Source organism: Gadus chalcogrammus, chromosome 12, assembly GCF_026213295.1.
Source record: "Gadus chalcogrammus isolate NIFS_2021 chromosome 12, NIFS_Gcha_1.0, whole genome shotgun sequence".
Classification (NCBI taxonomy): domain Eukaryota; kingdom Metazoa; phylum Chordata; class Actinopteri; order Gadiformes; family Gadidae; genus Gadus; species Gadus chalcogrammus.
Genome location: NC_079423.1, coordinates 6,323,491 through 6,339,149, shown reverse-complemented (window position 1 = coordinate 6,339,149; position 15,659 = coordinate 6,323,491). Strand labels below are relative to the sequence as shown.

Genomic DNA, 15,659 nt, shown 5'->3' with positions numbered 1-15,659 from the left:
AATGAGCTCGAGTTGAAAAAGAAAAAGCTTACAGCACCTGGTATTCCCAGGCGGTCTCCCATCCAAGTACTAACCAGGCCCGACCCTGCTTAGCTTCCGAGATCAGACGAGATCGGGCGTGTTCAGGTGGTATGGCCGTAAGCAATTAGTGCAGGCGCAAAACCAGGTTTTATACAGTAGCACATAAGGAGTGAGAAAGCTGCTGAGGCTCGACGTTACACTCTTACAAAAACAATCATTAGTTAGATATAAACGGCAGTAATTGATTCAGTAGGACTCCTTATCCATGTAAACGATCATTGTGACATCTGAATTCATTAATTATCTGAAATACACTGCGTGTGCGTGTGATGTTAAATGTTTGAACCAAGGTTAACGGTTAAAGTGTCAGAGAATGGGTGGTGATTTTTGACGTCCTCCCATGATCTGAAGTGAGCGTGCGTGTTTGTGTTGGTGAAAGTTTAAGAAATGTACAACTGTCGGTTCAGCTCTCTGGTGCTCCCTGCTGGCAGTATCACTATACTGTCCTCATGTTTCACAAAAATAGTTTTGAGAGACGTTGTCAGTTTTTGTATGTTGCTTAAATCCTCCAAAGCGGTTGGCAGTAAACATCAGGTCACGGTACGCCACGGTAGGCCACGGAGTCAATGAGCTCGAGTTGAAAAAGAAAAAGCTTACAGCACCTGGTATTCCCAGGCGGTCTCCCATCCAAGTACTAACCAGGCCCGACCCTGCTTAGCTTCCGAGATCAGACGAGATCGGGCGTGTTCAGGGTGGTATGGCCGTAAGCAATTAGTGCAGGCGCAAAACCAGGTTTTATACAGTAGCACATAAGGAGTGAGAAAGCTGCTGAGGCTCGACGTTACACTTTTACAAAAACAATCATTAGTTAGATATAAACGGCAGTAATTGATTCAGTAGGACTCCTTATCCATGTAAACGATCATTGTGACATCTGAATTCATTAATTATCTGAAATACACTGCGTGTGCGTGTGATGTTAAATGTTTGAACCAAGGTTAACGGTTAAAGTGTCAGAGAATGGGTGGTGATTTTTTGACGTCCTCCCATGATCTGAAGTGAGCGTGCGTGTTTGTGTTGGTGAAAGTTTAAGAAATGTACAACTGTCGGTTCAGCTCTCTGGTGCTCCCTGCTGGCAGTATCACTATACTGTCCTCATGTTTCACAAAAATAGTTTTGAGAGACGTTGTCAGTTTTGTATGTTGCTTAAATCCTCCAAAGCGGTTGGCAGTAAACATCAGGTCACGGTACGCCACGGTAGGCCACGGAGTCAATGAGCTCGAGTTGAAAAAGAAAAAGCTTACAGCACCTGGTATTCCCAGGCGGTCTCCCATCCAAGTACTAACCAGGCCCGACCCTGCTTAGCTTCCGAGATCAGACGAGATCGGGCGTGTTCAGGGTGGTATGGCCGTAAGCAATTAGTGCAGGCGCAAAACCAGGTTTTATACAGTAGCACATAAGGAGTGAGAAAGCTGCTGAGGCTCGACGTTACACTTTTACAAAAACAATCATTAGTTAGATATAAACGGCAGTAATTGATTCAGTAGGACTCCTTATCCATGTAAACGATCATTGTGACATCTGAATTCATTAATTATCTGAAATACACTGCGTGTGCGTGTGATGTTAAATGTTTGAACCAAGGTTAACGGTTAAAGTGTCAGAGAATGGGTGGTGATTTTTTGACGTCCTCCCATGATCTGAAGTGAGCGTGCGTGTTTGTGTTGGTGAAAGTTTAAGAAATGTACAACTGTCGGTTCAGCTCTCTGGTGCTCCCTGCTGGCAGTATCACTATACTGTCCTCATGTTTCACAAAAATAGTTTTGAGAGACGTTGTCAGTTTTTGTATGTTGCTTAAATCCTCCAAAGCGGTTGGCAGTAAACATCAGGTCACGGTACGCCACGGTAGGCCACGGAGTCAATGAGCTCGAGTTGAAAAAGAAAAAGCTTACAGCACCTGGTATTCCCAGGCGGTCTCCCATCCAAGTACTAACCAGGCCCGACCCTGCTTAGCTTCCGAGATCAGACGAGATCGGGCGTGTTCAGGGTGGTATGGCCGTAAGCAATTAGTGCAGGCGCAAAACCAGGTTTTATACAGTAGCACATAAGGAGTGAGAAAGCTGCTGAGGCTCGACGTTACACTTTACAAAAACAATCATTAGTTAGATATAAACGGCAGTAATTGATTCAGTAGGACTCCTTATCCATGTAAACGATCATTGTGACATCTGAATTCATTAATTATCTGAAATACACTGCGTGTGCGTGTGATGTTAAATGTTTGAACCAAGGTTAACGGTTAAAGTGTCAGAGAATGGGTGGTGATTTTTTGACGTCCTCCCATGATCTGAAGTGAGCGTGCGTGTTTGTGTTGGTGAAAGTTTAAGAAATGTACAACTGTCGGTTCAGCTCTCTGGTGCTCCCTGCTGGCAGTATCACTATACTGTCCTCATGTTTCACAAAAATAGTTTTGAGAGACGTTGTCAGTTTTTGTATGTTGCTTAAATCCTCCAAAGCGGTTGGCAGTAAACATCAGGTCACGGTACGCCACGGTAGGCCACGGAGGCAATGAGCTCGAGTTGAAAAAGAAAAAGCTTACAGCACCTGGTATTCCCAGGCGGTCTCCCATCCAAGTACTAACCAGGCCCGACCCTGCTTAGCTTCCGAGATCAGACGAGATCGGGCGTGTTCAGGGTGGTATGGCCGTAAGCAATTAGTGCAGGCGCAAAACCAGGTTTTATACAGTAGCACATAAGGAGTGAGAAAGCTGCTGAGGCTCGACGTTACACTCTTACAAAAACAATCATTAGTTAGATATAAACGGCAGTAATTGATTCAGTAGGACTCCTTATCCATGTAAACGATCATTGTGACATCTGAATTCATTAATTATCTGAAATACACTGCGTGTGCGTGTGATGTTAAATGTTTGAACCAAGGTTAACGGTTAAAGTGTCAGAGAATGGGTGGTGATTTTTTGACGTCCTCCCATGATCTGAAGTGAGCGTGCGTGTTTGTGTTGGTGAAAGTTTAAGAAATGTACAACTGTCGGTTCAGCTCTCTGGTGCTCCCTGCTGGCAGTATCACTATACTGTCCTCATGTTTCACAAAAATAGTTTTGAGAGACGTTGTCAGTTTTTGTATGTTGCTTAAATCCTCCAAAGCGGTTGGCAGTAAACATCAGGTCACGGTACGCCACGGTAGGCCACGGAGTCAATGAGCTCGAGTTGAAAAAGAAAAAGCTTACAGCACCTGGTATTCCCAGGCGGTCTCCCATCCAAGTACTAACCAGGCCCGACCCTGCTTAGCTTCCGAGATCAGACGAGATCGGGCGTGTTCAGGGTGGTATGGCCGTAAGCAATTAGTGCAGGCGCAAAACCAGGTTTTATACAGTAGCACATAAGGAGTGAGAAAGCTGCTGAGGCTCGACGTTACACTTTTACAAAAACAATCATTAGTTAGATATAAACGGCAGTAATTGATTCAGTAGGACTCCTTATCCATGTAAACGATCATTGTGACATCTGAATTCATTAATTATCTGAAATACACTGCGTGTGCGTGTGATGTTAAATGTTTGAACCAAGGTTAACGGTTAAAGTGTCAGAGAATGGGTGGTGATTTTTTGACGTCCTCCCATGATCTGAAGTGAGCGTGCGTGTTTGTGTTGGTGAAAGTTTAAGAAATGTACAACTGTCGGTTCAGCTCTCTGGTGCTCCCTGCTGGCAGTATCACTATACTGTCCTCATGTTTCACAAAAATAGTTTTGAGAGACGTTGTCAGTTTTTGTATGTTGCTTAAATCCTCCAAAGCGGTTGGCAGTAAACATCAGGTCACGGTACGCCACGGTAGGCCACGGAGTCAATGAGCTCGAGTTGAAAAAGAAAAAGCTTACAGCACCTGGTATTCCCAGGCGGTCTCCCATCCAAGTACTAACCAGGCCCGACCCTGCTTAGCTTCCGAGATCAGACGAGATCGGGCGTGTTCAGGGTGGTATGGCCGTAAGCAATTAGTGCAGGCGCAAAACCAGGTTTTATACAGTAGCACATAAGGAGTGAGAAAGCTGCTGAGGCTCGACGTTACACTTTTACAAAAACAATCATTAGTTAGATATAAACGGCAGTAATTGATTCAGTAGGACTCCTTATCCATGTAAACGATCATTGTGACATCTGAATTCATTAATTATCTGAAATACACTGCGTGTGCGTGTGATGTTAAATGTTTGAACCAAGGTTAACGGTTAAAGTGTCAGAGAATGGGTGGTGATTTTTTGACGTCCTCCCATGATCTGAAGTGAGCGTGCGTGTTTGTGTTGGTGAAAGTTTAAGAAATGTACAACTGTCGGTTCAGCTCTCTGGTGCTCCCTGCTGGCAGTATCACTATACTGTCCTCATGTTTCACAAAAATAGTTTTGAGAGACGTTGTCAGTTTTTGTATGTTGCTTAAATCCTCCAAAGCGGTTGGCAGTAAACATCAGGTCACGGTACGCCCGGTAGCCACGGAGTCAATGAGCTCGAGTTGAAAAAGAAAAAGCTTACAGCACCTGGTATTCCCAGGCGGTCTCCCATCCAAGTACTAACCAGGCCCGACCCTGCTTAGCTTCCGAGATCAGACGAGATCGGGCGTGTTCAGGGTGGTATGGCCGTAAGCAATTAGTGCAGGCGCAAAACCAGGTTTTATACAGTAGCACATAAGGAGTGAGAAAGCTGCTGAGGCTCGACGTTACACTTTTACAAAAACAATCATTAGTTAGATATAAACGGCAGTAATTGATTCAGTAGGACTCCTTATCCATGTAAACGATCATTGTGACATCTGAATTCATTAATTATCTGAAATACACTGCGTGTGCGTGTGATGTTAAATGTTTGAACCAAGGTTAACGGTTAAAGTGTCAGAGAATGGGTGGTGATTTTTTGACGTCCTCCCATGATCTGAAGTGAGCGTGCGTGTTTGTGTTGGTGAAAGTTTAAGAAATGTACAACTGTCGGTTCAGCTCTCTGGTGCTCCCTGCTGGCAGTATCACTATACTGTCCTCATGTTTCACAAAAATAGTTTTGAGAGACGTTGTCAGTTTTTGTATGTTGCTTAAATCCTCCAAAGCGGTTGGCAGTAAACATCAGGTCACGGTACGCCACGGTAGGCCACGGAGTCAATGAGCTCGAGTTGAAAAAGAAAAAGCTTACAGCACCTGGTATTCCCAGGCGGTCTCCCATCCAAGTACTAACCAGGCCCGACCCTGCTTAGCTTCCGAGATCAGACGAGATCGGGCGTGTTCAGGGTGGTATGGCCGTAAGCAATTAGTGCAGGCGCAAAACCAGGTTTTATACAGTAGCACATAAGGAGTGAGAAAGCTGCTGAGGCTCGACGTTACACTTTTACAAAAACAATCATTAGTTAGATATAAACGGCAGTAATTGATTCAGTAGGACTCCTTATCCATGTAAACGATCATTGTGACATCTGAATTCATTAATTATCTGAAATACACTGCGTGTGCGTGTGATGTTAAATGTTTGAACCAAGGTTAACGGTTAAAGTGTCAGAGAATGGGTGGTGATTTTTTGACGTCCTCCCATGATCTGAAGTGAGCGTGCGTGTTTGTGTTGGTGAAAGTTTAAGAAATGTACAACTGTCGGTTCAGCTCTCTGGTGCTCCCTGCTGGCAGTATCACTATACTGTCCTCATGTTTCACAAAAATAGTTTTGAGAGACGTTGTCAGTTTTTGTATGTTGCTTAAATCCTCCAAAGCGGTTGGCAGTAAACATCAGGTCACGGTACGCACGGTAGGCCACGGAGTCAATGAGCTCGAGTTGAAAAAGAAAAAGCTTACAGCACCTGGTATTCCCAGGCGGTCTCCCATCCAAGTACTAACCAGGCCCGACCCTGCTTAGCTTCCGAGATCAGACGAGATCGGGCGTGTTCAGGGTGGTATGGCCGTAAGCAATTAGTGCAGGCGCAAAACCAGGTTTTATACAGTAGCACATAAGGAGTGAGAAAGCTGCTGAGGCTCGACGTTACACTTTACAAAAACAATCATTAGTTAGATATAAACGGCAGTAATTGATTCAGTAGGACTCCTTATCCATGTAAACGATCATTGTGACATCTGAATTCATTAATTATCTGAAATACACTGCGTGTGCGTGTGATGTTAAATGTTTGAACCAAGGTTAACGGTTAAAGTGTCAGAGAATGGGTGGTGATTTTTTGACGTCCTCCCATGATCTGAAGTGAGCGTGCGTGTTTGTGTTGGTGAAAGTTTAAGAAATGTACAACTGTCGGTTCAGCTCTCTGGTGCTCCCTGCTGGCAGTATCACTATACTGTCCTCATGTTTCACAAAAATAGTTTTGAGAGACGTTGTCAGTTTTTGTATGTTGCTTAAATCCTCCAAAGCGGTTGGCAGTAAACATCAGGTCACGGTACGCCACGGTAGGCCACGGAGGCAATGAGCTCGAGTTGAAAAAGAAAAAGCTTACAGCACCTGGTATTCCCAGGCGGTCTCCCATCCAAGTACTAACCAGGCCCGACCCTGCTTAGCTTCCGAGATCAGACGAGATCGGGCGTGTTCAGGGTGGTATGGCCGTAAGCAATTAGTGCAGGCGCAAAACCAGGTTTTATACAGTAGCACATAAGGAGTGAGAAAGCTGCTGAGGCTCGACGTTACACTTTTACAAAAACAATCATTAGTTAGATATAAACGGCAGTAATTGATTCAGTAGGACTCCTTATCCATGTAAACGATCATTGTGACATCTGAATTCATTAATTATCTGAAATACACTGCGTGTGCGTGTGATGTTAAATGTTTGAACCAAGGTTAACGGTTAAAGTGTCAGAGAATGGGTGGTGATTTTTTGACGTCCTCCCATGATCTGAAGTGAGCGTGCGTGTTTGTGTTGGTGAAAGTTTAAGAAATGTACAACTGTCGGTTCAGCTCTCTGGTGCTCCCTGCTGGCAGTATCACTATACTGTCCTCATGTTTCACAAAAATAGTTTTGAGAGACGTTGTCAGTTTTTGTATGTTGCTTAAATCCTCCAAAGCGGTTGGCAGTAAACATCAGGTCACGGTACGCCACGGTAGGCCACGGAGTCAATGAGCTCGAGTTGAAAAAGAAAAAGCTTACAGCACCTGGTATTCCCAGGCGGTCTCCCATCCAAGTACTAACCAGGCCCGACCCTGCTTAGCTTCCGAGATCAGACGAGATCGGGCGTGTTCAGGGTGGTATGGCCGTAAGCAATTAGTGCAGGCGCAAAACCAGGTTTTATACAGTAGCACATAAGGAGTGAGAAAGCTGCTGAGGCTCGACGTTACACTTTTACAAAAACAATCATTAGTTAGATATAAACGGCAGTAATTGATTCAGTAGGACTCCTTATCCATGTAAACGATCATTGTGACATCTGAATTCATTAATTATCTGAAATACACTGCGTGTGCGTGTGATGTTAAATGTTTGAACCAAGGTTAACGGTTAAAGTGTCAGAGAATGGGTGGTGATTTTTTGACGTCCTCCCATGATCTGAAGTGAGCGTGCGTGTTTGTGTTGGTGAAAGTTTAAGAAATGTACAACTGTCGGTTCAGCTCTCTGGTGCTCCCTGCTGGCAGTATCACTATACTGTCCTCATGTTTCACAAAAATAGTTTTGAGAGACGTTGTCAGTTTTTGTATGTTGCTTAAATCCTCCAAAGCGGTTGGCAGTAAACATCAGGTCACGGTACGCCACGGTAGGCCACGGAGTCAATGAGCTCGAGTTGAAAAAGAAAAAGCTTACAGCACCTGGTATTCCCAGGCGGTCTCCCATCCAAGTACTAACCAGGCCCGACCCTGCTTAGCTTCCGAGATCAGACGAGATCGGGCGTGTTCAGGGTGGTATGGCCGTAAGCAATTAGTGCAGGCGCAAAACCAGGTTTTATACAGTAGCACATAAGGAGTGAGAAAGCTGCTGAGGCTCGACGTTACACTTTTACAAAAACAATCATTAGTTAGATATAAACGGCAGTAATTGATTCAGTAGGACTCCTTATCCATGTAAACGATCATTGTGACATCTGAATTCATTAATTATCTGAAATACACTGCGTGTGCGTGTGATGTTAAATGTTTGAACCAAGGTTAACGGTTAAAGTGTCAGAGAATGGGTGGTGATTTTTTGACGTCCTCCCATGATCTGAAGTGAGCGTGCGTGTTTGTGTTGGTGAAAGTTTAAGAAATGTACAACTGTCGGTTCAGCTCTCTGGTGCTCCCTGCTGGCAGTATCACTATACTGTCCTCATGTTTCACAAAAATAGTTTTGAGAGACGTTGTCAGTTTTTGTATGTTGCTTAAATCCTCCAAAGCGGTTGGCAGTAAACATCAGGTCACGGTACGCCACGGTAGGCCACGGAGTCAATGAGCTCGAGTTGAAAAAGAAAAAGCTTACAGCACCTGGTATTCCCAGGCGGTCTCCCATCCAAGTACTAACCAGGCCCGACCCTGCTTAGCTTCCGAGATCAGACGAGATCGGGCGTGTTCAGGGTGGTATGGCCGTAAGCAATTAGTGCAGGCGCAAAACCAGGTTTTATACAGTAGCACATAAGGAGTGAGAAAGCTGCTGAGGCTCGACGTTACACTTTACAAAAACAATCATTAGTTAGATATAAACGGCAGTAATTGATTCAGTAGGACTCCTTATCCATGTAAACGATCATTGTGACATCTGAATTCATTAATTATCTGAAATACACTGCGTGTGCGTGTGATGTTAAATGTTTGAACCAAGGTTAACGGTTAAAGTGTCAGAGAATGGGTGGTGATTTTTTGACGTCCTCCCATGATCTGAAGTGAGCGTGCGTGTTTGTGTTGGTGAAAGTTTAAGAAATGTACAACTGTCGGTTCAGCTCTCTGGTGCTCCCTGCTGGCAGTATCACTATACTGTCCTCATGTTTCACAAAAATAGTTTTGAGAGACGTTGTCAGTTTTTGTATGTTGCTTAAATCCTCCAAAGCGGTTGGCAGTAAACATCAGGTCACGGTACGCCACGGTAGGCCACGGAGGCAATGAGCTCGAGTTGAAAAAGAAAAAGCTTACAGCACCTGGTATTCCCAGGCGGTCTCCCATCCAAGTACTAACCAGGCCCGACCCTGCTTAGCTTCCGAGATCAGACGAGATCGGGCGTGTTCAGGGTGGTATGGCCGTAAGCAATTAGTGCAGGCGCAAAACCAGGTTTTATACAGTAGCACATAAGGAGTGAGAAAGCTGCTGAGGCTCGACGTTACACTCTTACAAAAACAATCATTAGTTAGATATAAACGGCAGTAATTGATTCAGTAGGACTCCTTATCCATGTAAACGATCATTGTGACATCTGAATTCATTAATTATCTGAAATACACTGCGTGTGCGTGTGATGTTAAATGTTTGAACCAAGGTTAACGGTTAAAGTGTCAGAGAATGGGTGGTGATTTTTTGACGTCCTCCCATGATCTGAAGTGAGCGTGCGTGTTTGTGTTGGTGAAAGTTTAAGAAATGTACAACTGTCGGTTCAGCTCTCTGGTGCTCCCTGCTGGCAGTATCACTATACTGTCCTCATGTTTCACAAAAATAGTTTTGAGAGACGTTGTCAGTTTTTGTATGTTGCTTAAATCCTCCAAAGCGGTTGGCAGTAAACATCAGGTCACGGTACGCCACGGTAGGCCACGGAGTCAATGAGCTCGAGTTGAAAAAGAAAAAGCTTACAGCACCTGGTATTCCCAGGCGGTCTCCCATCCAAGTACTAACCAGGCCCGACCCTGCTTAGCTTCCGAGATCAGACGAGATCGGGCGTGTTCAGGGTGGTATGGCCGTAAGCAATTAGTGCAGGCGCAAAACCAGGTTTTATACAGTAGCACATAAGGAGTGAGAAAGCTGCTGAGGCTCGACGTTACACTTTTACAAAAACAATCATTAGTTAGATATAAACGGCAGTAATTGATTCAGTAGGACTCCTTATCCATGTAAACGATCATTGTGACATCTGAATTCATTAATTATCTGAAATACACTGCGTGTGCGTGTGATGTTAAATGTTTGAACCAAGGTTAACGGTTAAAGTGTCAGAGAATGGGTGGTGATTTTTTGACGTCCTCCCATGATCTGAAGTGAGCGTGCGTGTTTGTGTTGGTGAAAGTTTAAGAAATGTACAACTGTCGGTTCAGCTCTCTGGTGCTCCCTGCTGGCAGTATCACTATACTGTCCTCATGTTTCACAAAAATAGTTTTGAGAGACGTTGTCAGTTTTTGTATGTTGCTTAAATCCTCCAAAGCGGTTGGCAGTAAACATCAGGTCACGGTACGCCACGGTAGGCCACGGAGTCAATGAGCTCGAGTTGAAAAAGAAAAAGCTTACAGCACCTGGTATTCCCAGGCGGTCTCCCATCCAAGTACTAACCAGGCCCGACCCTGCTTAGCTTCCGAGATCAGACGAGATCGGGCGTGTTCAGGGTGGTATGGCCGTAAGCAATTAGTGCAGGCGCAAAACCAGGTTTTATACAGTAGCACATAAGGAGTGAGAAAGCTGCTGAGGCTCGACGTTACACTTTTACAAAAACAATCATTAGTTAGATATAAACGGCAGTAATTGATTCAGTAGGACTCCTTATCCATGTAAACGATCATTGTGACATCTGAATTCATTAATTATCTGAAATACACTGCGTGTGCGTGTGATGTTAAATGTTTGAACCAAGGTTAACGGTTAAAGTGTCAGAGAATGGGTGGTGATTTTTTGACGTCCTCCCATGATCTGAAGTGAGCGTGCGTGTTTGTGTTGGTGAAAGTTTAAGAAATGTACAACTGTCGGTTCAGCTCTCTGGTGCTCCCTGCTGGCAGTATCACTATACTGTCCTCATGTTTCACAAAAATAGTTTTGAGAGACGTTGTCAGTTTTTGTATGTTGCTTAAATCCTCCAAAGCGGTTGGCAGTAAACATCAGGTCACGGTACGCCACGGTAGGCCACGGAGTCAATGAGCTCGAGTTGAAAAAGAAACAGCTTACAGCACCTGGTATTCCCAGGCGGTCTCCCATCCAAGTACTAACCAGGCCCGACCCTGCTTAGCTTCCGAGATCAGACGAGATCGGGCGTGTTTTTTTTATCTTTTTTATTATCAAAAATATATTCAATTTTATACAATTACACATTCATTTATACGTATATCAAATAAAAGTAAATGAAAAACAGTCCCACAAAATAAACCACCCTCAGAAACCGCACAAACAATTAGCTAAACACACTTTCTCTTTTAAATTAAAAATAAGAACAACACAGCAAAAGCAGTATCTTTTCCCGAATACACTTACCCTCGAAATTAAACCGCCCCTCAATCCCAAAGCACAAACCGAACAGCCAAACACAGAATCTTTTAGCCTCGACCATTTACCCACAAAATTAAACCACCCCTCATTCGAAAAAACACACAAAACCAAAATCCCACAAAAAACCCCCCACTCTCCCACCTCCAAAAATAAGCCACCCCCTTTAAACCACCCAAATCAACCCCAAACGGTGCCCTGCTCAGTCATCCATACAATTCCATTCTCATTCACACCACATACTCCCGCGCTCTCTACAAACATACTCACAAACAAAGCCTCGTCCACAACATACAGCATTCGTAAGTGTCTTTTCCATTCATTCACAAACAGCCTCCATGCATCCAACTTTCTCCTTTCATACAGCGCAAAATTGCGTCTGTTAAAAATCGCCCTCCTTGCGAATCCAAAGATCATATTGATCATTTTCCAATTTCTATATTTCCTACTCACTCCCAAGAGTACAGACAATTCCCACCCCCGTTCCACCCAGCAGTCTCCCACACTGCACCCTCCCAGCAGCCCCTTGATTTTTCCCCAGAACTCCACTAGCTCGCAACAATACACAAAAATGTGATTCACGTCTTCATCACCACTTTCACACACCATACACGTCCTCCCATACACTCCCCTGTGCATTTGGTGCAGGATGATGCATGTGAAAATCCTCCTGTGCCTTATCTTGAAATCAAGATCAAATATTGCATGCGGTGTGTGCGGTATGTTGATGTACTTCCACAAAATGTTGGGTGTAATGTCCGGATATGTGTCTGCCCATTTACTCTCACATGTGGGTTTTTGCACTCTATGTGTCAATGCATGCTTATACCAAATCTTTGTCTTGACATCAGTAATGGCGTGTGTCTCCCCCCCCAGGCACAGGAAGATTCCCACCCCATCATCCTGCCCAACCCTCCCCTTATTTCTAAACCCGTCCCCCCATTCACTCATCACACACTCTTCCACTCTCTCCAACACTTTCACAATCACTCCCCTCCTATATGTTATCCCCTTCTCTCTCATTATCCTAATCACTCTTTCTTTATCCCATCTCCCTCCCCTGTCCACTAGATCTCCCACCCGCTTCAGCCCCGCCCTCTCAAGAGCCACGCTCTTGATGACCCCTCCGCCCCCCTGTTTAAAATATGGGCTGGAGAGGAACGGCAGCCTCATCACAGACGCTCTTGACTCGCATACGAGTGTAGTCTTATCAAACAGCAGGAACCACGCGTTGAGCACCTCCTGGAAGAACCGCGGCAGATGTGCGTATGCCGCTGCGTTCTGCGTCTGCAACAAATTGTCATTACTTAAGAGACCAAATGTGCTCAGCCACTGGCTGAAGTGGCCCTTCCAGGCCGCCTCCCGACTTGCATCCCTAAATTTGCCTATCAATTTAGTTCGTAACGCAGTTCTTTTTGCGAGTACGTCCATCAATCCTAGCCCACCCTGATCATTGACCCTTATCAGCGTTCTATGCGCTATACTGGCTGCTTTGCTCCTCCAAATAAAGTCTCTAACGACTTTAGCAATCTTCTGCTCAGCCCAAGTCGGAAGCGCACAAGTGCTCAAGGCATGATTCACCTGCGACAACACTAGAGCATTGGTGACGGCCACCCTTCCCCTCAACAGCAGACCCCTAGCCCTCCACATACTCAGGGTCTTTTGCATACGCCCAATAACATCCTTCCACGTCAAATCATCGCATTCATTCTCATCACTACCAACATACACTCCGAGCACTTTTCTTTGATTCTCCACTACTTTGAATCCCCATTTGTTATCTAGGTCTTTGTTCCTACCCATCCCCATTATTTCAGATTTCTCCATATTAATTTTTGCTCCTGAAGCTCTCTCATACGTTTCTATATGTTTCAACACTATATCCACATCACTCTCACTTTTTACCATTACATTAATATCATCCGCATACTGCATTAAACTAATTTTTCCCTTACCTATTCCACACACTCTTTTGTCATTCAAAATTAAAGCCGCCAACGGCTCCGCCACCATGCTATAGAGCAGTGCTGACATTGGGCAGCCCTGCCTCACTGACCTCTTGACATCGAAAGAGTCAGTCAGAGCACCGTTACACTTAATTTTACTCTTAGCCCCCCCATAGAGCAATCCCACCCACCCCCTTAATTTAGTCCCAAATCCAAGTTTCTCCAGTACCCTCCCCAAAAAATCCTGATCCACCCTATCAAACGCTTTGTTTAAATCAATCCCCAGCCACAATCCTCCCTCCCCTTCCATATCTCTAACTACCTGTTTTATTGTTAATATCGAATCCCCAATGTCCCTCCCCGGAATGCTATACGCTTGAGTTGGACCTATTACTGAGCCTATTACCTCCCTCATTCTATTCGCAAGTATCTTAGCAATAATTTTATAGTCAGTGTTGAGTAGACTGATTGGCCTATAGTTATCAAGATTTTTGTTATCACCCTTATTTTTATAAAAAATCGTAATTATGCCTAATCCCATACTCTCCGGGAGCCAGCCTGTTTTCTCCACATACTTGCAGAGTTTTTCAACCACCGGAGCCAGAATTCCCTTAAAGCCGACGTAAAACTCGGCTGTCAGACCATCACTCCCCGGGCTCTTATTCTTGTTTAGTCCATCAATAGCACTATAAATCTCTTGCACAGAAAATTCACAATCGCACCAAGCACTATCCTCCCTACTTAAAGTCCTCTCCAGTGCCTCTAAGGCCTCTCCCACACTATCCTCATCACATGCATCTTTTTTAAATAAACACTCATAATAATCCCTAACTACTTTTAATATCTCTTCCTTATCAGTTATTATTTGACCACCATTATCTAATACCTCCTTTATCTCCGTTTTATTTTGTTTTTGTTTTTCCAAACCCAGGAAAAAGGCTGTGCTCCTTTCCCCTTCGTACATATATTGTATCCTGCTTCTAATAGCAGCCCCTCTACACTTCGCTACCTCTAAGGCACTCAATTTTTCTTTTAAATCCACATATTTTTCCGTACATATATTACCCTCCTCATCTAACAGTTTAATTTCCTCATTTAGTTGTTTTCTCAAATGAACCTCCTCTGCATTTTCCCTTTTCCTTTTTTCTATACCATACCTGACACATTTGTTTTTAATTCTTATTTTCACACTCTCCCACCACACACTCATATTCGCATCATCATTCCATTCATCCATCGTTCTCTTCAAAAAAAAACCCATGCTCTTCATAAACACAGCATCTCCCAAAAAGCTGGCATTAAAGCACCAAGGCCTCTGGTTGACACTCCCTCCCCTCCCTCCCACCTCTAACCTAATCCCCGCGTGGTCACTCCAGGTATTATTGATGTATTCCACACTCTTAATTAATTTAACATTACCACTTTGTACCAACACAAAGTCAATCCTACTCTGTTTCAGAGTATTAGCAACAAGTTGCCTCCTTGAAAAAACCTTTTCCCACGGGTGTAGGACTCTCCATATGTCTACCAATTGATAGTTCTCCATCAAGTCCCTAAGGGTTTGCCTAGTGCTGTCCCCTTTAAACGTATTGTTACTCGATAAATCAGACCGAGTCAAAATAACATTAAAATCCCCCACAATCATACAGTTAGGGTTGCACCACACATTTAAACCAGCCAAAAAAAACCTCCTCTCCTTCTCCCCATTGGGTGCATGTAAATTAATTATTCTAAGTTCCCTCCCCTCATAAACACAATCAACAACTAACAACCTCCCCTCTAAATCTCTATGAACTAAATTAATCCCCGTTATTTTAGCACTATTAAAACATATTGCCACTCCCCTGGCCCTGGGAGTCCCTTCAGAAAAATAAATCTGGCCTTTCCACTGCTTTCTACTCCTATTCAGTAGGTTGTCATCCCACCTAGTTTCCTGTAAACACAAAATATCAGCTCTTATGTCCAATATGGCATTTCTTTTATATTCAGTTCTCATACCGTTCGCATTCAGGGAAAAAATAACCAAAGCCATAAATAATAAAAAATAAAATAAGGAAAAACCAACGAAAAAGAGCCAGCTAGCACAATAACCTTCATCAAAAAAATTAACAGTTCTTATTCTTCTTCCCACTCCCGTCCGTTTTTTGCCTTGCAGACAGCCTTTTTTTAGCCTCCCTTAGCTCCTCCAAGTCCATGTCACTCCCCGAGCTCCCCTCCCTCACAGTTTCAACAACAAAATCCCCACTCTCCCCCACCTCCTCATTGCCCCAAGTCATTTTAAGTGCAGTTAGCCCCGTTCCATCCCCAAACATTCTTACCCCTTCCTGTTTTTCACCTCTGCCTCTCACGCTCCTGTCTC

The 15,659-nt window shown here is 44.2% G+C and overlaps 17 non-coding genes across 17 annotated transcripts; all 17 read right to left on the bottom strand.

The window, feature by feature from the left end:
* Positions 1–25: 25 nt before the first annotated feature.
* Positions 26–143, bottom strand: LOC130394597 (5S ribosomal RNA). The gene has a single exon (XR_008897739.1). It is a non-coding gene; the product is annotated as a 5S ribosomal RNA (ribosomal RNA).
* A 528-nt stretch (positions 144–671) lies between these two features.
* Positions 672–790, bottom strand: LOC130399728 (5S ribosomal RNA). The gene has a single exon (XR_008902229.1). It is a non-coding gene; the product is annotated as a 5S ribosomal RNA (ribosomal RNA).
* A 528-nt stretch (positions 791–1,318) lies between these two features.
* On the bottom strand, positions 1,319–1,437 carry LOC130399717 (5S ribosomal RNA). The gene has a single exon (XR_008902218.1). It is a non-coding gene; the product is annotated as a 5S ribosomal RNA (ribosomal RNA).
* A 529-nt stretch (positions 1,438–1,966) lies between these two features.
* On the bottom strand, positions 1,967–2,085 carry LOC130399705 (5S ribosomal RNA). Its single transcript, XR_008902207.1, has one exon. It is a non-coding gene; the product is annotated as a 5S ribosomal RNA (ribosomal RNA).
* Positions 2,086–2,613: 528 nt separating this feature from the next.
* LOC130399693 (5S ribosomal RNA) lies at positions 2,614–2,732 on the bottom strand. Its single transcript, XR_008902196.1, has one exon. It is a non-coding gene; the product is annotated as a 5S ribosomal RNA (ribosomal RNA).
* A 529-nt stretch (positions 2,733–3,261) lies between these two features.
* Positions 3,262–3,380, bottom strand: LOC130399681 (5S ribosomal RNA). The gene has a single exon (XR_008902184.1). It is a non-coding gene; the product is annotated as a 5S ribosomal RNA (ribosomal RNA).
* Positions 3,381–3,909: 529 nt separating this feature from the next.
* LOC130399670 (5S ribosomal RNA) lies at positions 3,910–4,028 on the bottom strand. Its single transcript, XR_008902173.1, has one exon. It is a non-coding gene; the product is annotated as a 5S ribosomal RNA (ribosomal RNA).
* Positions 4,029–4,555: 527 nt separating this feature from the next.
* On the bottom strand, positions 4,556–4,674 carry LOC130399659 (5S ribosomal RNA). The gene has a single exon (XR_008902162.1). It is a non-coding gene; the product is annotated as a 5S ribosomal RNA (ribosomal RNA).
* Positions 4,675–5,203: 529 nt separating this feature from the next.
* Positions 5,204–5,322, bottom strand: LOC130399648 (5S ribosomal RNA). Its single transcript, XR_008902151.1, has one exon. It is a non-coding gene; the product is annotated as a 5S ribosomal RNA (ribosomal RNA).
* A 528-nt stretch (positions 5,323–5,850) lies between these two features.
* Positions 5,851–5,969, bottom strand: LOC130399636 (5S ribosomal RNA). Its single transcript, XR_008902140.1, has one exon. It is a non-coding gene; the product is annotated as a 5S ribosomal RNA (ribosomal RNA).
* A 528-nt stretch (positions 5,970–6,497) lies between these two features.
* On the bottom strand, positions 6,498–6,616 carry LOC130399624 (5S ribosomal RNA). The gene has a single exon (XR_008902128.1). It is a non-coding gene; the product is annotated as a 5S ribosomal RNA (ribosomal RNA).
* Positions 6,617–7,145: 529 nt separating this feature from the next.
* Positions 7,146–7,264, bottom strand: LOC130399612 (5S ribosomal RNA). Its single transcript, XR_008902117.1, has one exon. It is a non-coding gene; the product is annotated as a 5S ribosomal RNA (ribosomal RNA).
* A 529-nt stretch (positions 7,265–7,793) lies between these two features.
* On the bottom strand, positions 7,794–7,912 carry LOC130399600 (5S ribosomal RNA). Its single transcript, XR_008902106.1, has one exon. It is a non-coding gene; the product is annotated as a 5S ribosomal RNA (ribosomal RNA).
* A 529-nt stretch (positions 7,913–8,441) lies between these two features.
* On the bottom strand, positions 8,442–8,560 carry LOC130399588 (5S ribosomal RNA). Its single transcript, XR_008902095.1, has one exon. It is a non-coding gene; the product is annotated as a 5S ribosomal RNA (ribosomal RNA).
* A 528-nt stretch (positions 8,561–9,088) lies between these two features.
* LOC130399577 (5S ribosomal RNA) lies at positions 9,089–9,207 on the bottom strand. Its single transcript, XR_008902084.1, has one exon. It is a non-coding gene; the product is annotated as a 5S ribosomal RNA (ribosomal RNA).
* Positions 9,208–9,736: 529 nt separating this feature from the next.
* LOC130399564 (5S ribosomal RNA) lies at positions 9,737–9,855 on the bottom strand. The gene has a single exon (XR_008902072.1). It is a non-coding gene; the product is annotated as a 5S ribosomal RNA (ribosomal RNA).
* Positions 9,856–10,384: 529 nt separating this feature from the next.
* LOC130399552 (5S ribosomal RNA) lies at positions 10,385–10,503 on the bottom strand. Its single transcript, XR_008902060.1, has one exon. It is a non-coding gene; the product is annotated as a 5S ribosomal RNA (ribosomal RNA).
* Between the last annotated feature and the right edge of the window lie 5,156 nt (positions 10,504–15,659).